Below are 4345 nucleotides of genomic sequence, written 5' to 3'. Positions count from 1 at the left end.
CATATTCAAAGTATTGAAAGATAAAAACCATCAGCCAAGAATACTAAATCCAACAAAGTTGTCCTTCAGATATGAAGGAGATATAAAAGCCTTCCCAGACAAACAAAAGCTGAGGGAGTTCATCACCACTAGACCTCCCTTACAAGAACTGTCAAAAGGAAATGATGAAACAATAATGAAACAATATGACATGAAACAAAACTCTTCAATATGAAACAAAACTCTGATCAAGGTGAAAGACGGTCAGAATTAGAAAGCTGTAACTCTTTTTTAGAATAGTATATTAAACTCCTAACTACAGCATAAAGGTTAAAGGAAAAAGATCATTAAATATATCTATAGCTACTACAATGTGGTAATGAAGTCACAGAATAAAAAGAGATAATTTGTGACATCAAAAATATTAAAAGGGAGGAGTAAAATAATGGAACTTTTATAGGTGAATGAAGATAAATTGCTATCAGCAAATTTTATCTGAGATGTTTTATGTAAAATGCATGGTAACAACAAAGCAAAAATCAAAAGCCGAGATATGAAACATTAAAAAAGAGGAGACTGGGCAAATCATCATGGAAGAACCACCAGCTCACAAAGGTAGATAGAAACAGAAGAAAAAAGAAAAAATGGAAAAAATAATGAGAAGGCAAAAGATAAAATAGCAGTATTCCTCATCTATCAGTAATCACCCTAAATATAAATGGATTGAACTCACCACTCAAAAGGCAGAGTAGCTGGACAGATTAAAAGAAAACAAGACCCAAATATATGCTGCCTCCAGGAGACTCATCTCAGCTCTAAAGACACACATACACTCAAAGTGAAGGGATGCAGAATGATATTCCAAGCAAGTGGAAACCAAAAGGGAACAGGCATAGACTTTAAGCCAAAAGGGGTAACAAGAGACAAAAGAAGGTAATTATGTAATGATAAAGATGTCAGTACATCAAGACGATATAACAACCATAGATGTATATGTGCCCAACAGCCAAGCGTGATGATGCTGTTTAAGGGTACAAACTTGCAGTGAGCAGTAAATAAGCCATGGAGATGGAATGCACAGCTTCATAAATATGGACAATAATATTGTACTATAATTCTGTAATATGATAAATATAGCTATAACAGCATCTATATTACAACATAAAAATGTATCAAAGTAATACGCTGTACCTCTTAAACTTACACAATGTTACATGTCAAATTTATTCAACAAAAATAAAGTTTCCTAGATCCTACAGGAAGAGAAGCACTGAGTAAAAACCTTTTATGGCATTACTTTTTCCCAATCTAGCCCAACTGCTACACATTTGATGGTAGGTGTTTTGAAAGAAAAAAAAAAAAAAGAAACAAAAGCAGAATGCTTCCACCGCACCCCCCCCCCCCCGGCCTCCGATAAAAGAATTTAAAAAGATCTTGGATAATGTTTGATTATAAGACTAAACAAGAAGTATACAAGACCATGGGAAAGCAAGGAGATGCTCAAATAAGAGTCATGTGAAGAGACACGGCAGACCTCTACTTTCCGGTCCAACGTGAAAAGAGCTTGGAAGTCATCACAACAAGGAAAAAGCTGAACAAACTGAGAATCAACAGCTCTTCTTAGATCCATCAGAGAACTGAGGTCACAGGTCAAGTTGCTGCTCTGAAAACAGAGTCAGAGGGGTACCGAGAAGCACAGCTTGCTGGGAGCAGACACCTGCTGATGGAGGCAGCACAGGTGGGAACTCAGGTATAATTGAGGAATTGCTGGAGGTTCAGTGTGAACTAGCCTGAGAGTTAAAAGCACCAGGGGCTCCGGTCTTCGGGGTCCTCACACTTCTGTGGGTTTTAACACGAGGAGCCCTTCCAGGTTCTCGGGGTGTAGACTGCAGAAAGACATCCTGTGCTTGTGCTTCCAGTAGGAAAAGTTGAAAAATACATATTTGGAATGTACCCAGAGCACTGTGTTCTCCTAAAAAATGACTGCCTTCATAAGACACTGTTTTACCAGAGCCCAACTGACCCGGAGGAAGTAAATACCTCAGTCAAACTCCTGTAGCCTTTAACGTGGGCCGGGGACATACCCACCTCCTGGCCCTGGCCTTACTGCTCACCTGCTGAGGAGGGGGTGCTGACAAGACTTGTCCAGGGCACAGCCCGTGGGCACAGCCTCACTAGAACACTGAAACCTGTTAAAAGATCCATTGAGGCGGGACAGACCGCAGCCGAGGCCGAGGCGGCGCGGGTGTGCGCGCCGAGGCCGGCAAGTCCCCTGCTCTCGGCCAGGGGAGCCTCAGAGTGGCCCCCGCCCCCTGCAAGGGGACCCTGGAAGAAGGTCAAGAAACTGCCCTGGGGGGAAAGCGAGGCGCTCTCGGCAACCCGCCCCTCCCTCGTCACTTGGCCACACGGGGCGGAAAGAAGGAACCCAAGGACCCGACGTCCAGACAGGAGAAATGATGCTGCCCAAACCGGGGATCTGTTACTTCCCCTGGAAGGTCAGCGCTGGCCAAGTTCCTGATGGGGACACACTGAGAACGTTCGACAGGTTGTACAGCTATGACACGACGCAGCCCCGAGTGACTCTGATGGCTCGGCACAGATCTGACCAGCGCCCGACCCCCGTCTGCACCAAGTTGGTGCAACCGTTCCAAGCCCAGGTGGGCTCCCTCTACACCGTCCTTGGGCAGCTGGATCACTAGAAGGATGGAGGCTGCGTGGTGAAGGCCCGGGTGCTGGCTTGTGTGGGAGGAATGACTCTCCCCTGGTCAGAACAAGCCGTCCGGGAGCAGAGGCTGTACCAGCGAGAGAGGGACAGCAGCCAGTAGAGAGCAAAACGGCAGCTCGTGGCAACGCCCTTCCTCCCCCACCTGCCCTGGAGCTGCTGCAGAGGAGATGCAGGAGCTTCCCCCGAGTGACAGACTTCGGAGCTGGAGAGAAGAGGGGAGGGTTGTTCATCACGATCGCCCCAGAAATGGGAGCCTAGAGATCAGAGGCTGGGTTCTGGGGGGCTGGGGGCTGGGCCTCGTGTGGGTCCTGGAGGGTTCCAGAAGGTCCTGGTGAATAAAGCCGCGCAGTGTGACGAAGAGGAAGGAAAAAAAAGAAGAAAATAAACTGAGGCACATTAAACATTTTAAGAGTTTCTTTGAGCAAAAATCAGTTGAATCCGGCAGAGCCAACCCAGAAGTGGTTAGGAGTTCGGGAAGGGGCGTTTATACAGCAAAGGCAGGAGCAAAGCAGTGAAATTATTGATTGGCTCTTGCTTTAAGCCTCGTTGGCGGTTTCTGATTGGTTGTCATTCCCAGACTTGGATTTTGGTTTGCCGCCTTAGACCCCCGTGGCATCACAGCCCCTTCCGTCCAAGGGCTTCATTGTTTAATGAAGTTAACAAATCTGATCATTGCAATTGTGTGTAAATGCCCACAAATACATACATGTTCATAGTTGGCAAAAAAAAAAAAAAATCGTTAAACTATCAGTTATCTCAAGATGCTCATTTAAAAAAAAAATCATTCCATTTCTTAATTATTTGGTTTCTATTTTTAGAGTGAAGTGGCAGCTTAAAGTAATGATGCTCGATTAGGGTGGGGAGGAGGAACCTCCAGCATTTCAGCTCTGACTCTGCAGTGTAATTGCGTTAAGGAGTAGATTTTCTCATTTGTAATGAGGATACAATGCCAACCTCTTAATGGGATTTTTATTAGTTTCCTCTGGCTGCTATAAAAAAATTGCTACAAACTTGGTGGCTTTTTTTTTTTTTTGGCTTTTTATGGGGGGACCCCGCTGCATGGCATGCAGGACCTTAGCTCCCCCGACCAGAGATCTAACCTGCAAACTTGGTGGCTTAAAACAACACAAATGTATTATCTTGCAGTTTTGGAGGTCAGAAGTTCAAAATGGATCTCAATGGGCTAAAAACCCATTGAGGGTCTGCAGGGCTGTGCTCCTTCTGGAGGCTGTGGAGGAGGATCCATTTCCTTGTCTTTTCCAGATTCTGGACACTGCCTGCATACCTTGGCTGGTGGCCCTTTCCTCCACCTTCAGGCAGCAATGGCTGGTGAAGTCCTTCTCGCTCTGGCCGGGCTCTCCTCCCTCACTCTTTCACTTATAAGGACCCTTGTGATCCCACTGGGTCCACTCAGATAATCCAACATAATCACTCCATCTCAAGATCCTTAAATCAATTATATCTGCAAATTCCCTTTTGCCATGTAATCTAACATAAATCCAGGTCCCTAGAATTAGAGTGTGGACATCTGGGGAGTCAATATTCTATTCTGCCTATGACAATATTATTGAACAGCTTATAAGAGGAAGTGTGTACAAAATGTTTAAAATATGTGGTGACAAAATTATACCATTTTTTTCT

At 44.8% G+C, this 4345-nt stretch overlaps 1 pseudogene; it reads left to right on the top strand.

Moving 5' to 3' along the window:
- Positions 1-2432: 2432 nt before the first annotated feature.
- LOC113629620 (CST complex subunit TEN1-like) lies at positions 2433-2804 on the top strand (annotated as a pseudogene).
- The last annotated feature ends 1541 nt before the right edge of the window (positions 2805-4345 follow it).

Source organism: Aethalodelphis obliquidens, unplaced genomic scaffold (genome assembly GCF_003676395.1).
Source record: "Aethalodelphis obliquidens isolate GAN/ISIS:26980383/991018 unplaced genomic scaffold, ASM367639v1 scaffold27, whole genome shotgun sequence".
Lineage (NCBI taxonomy): Eukaryota > Metazoa > Chordata > Mammalia > Artiodactyla > Delphinidae > Aethalodelphis > Aethalodelphis obliquidens.
This window is presented reverse-complemented; position numbering and strand designations above follow the sequence as displayed.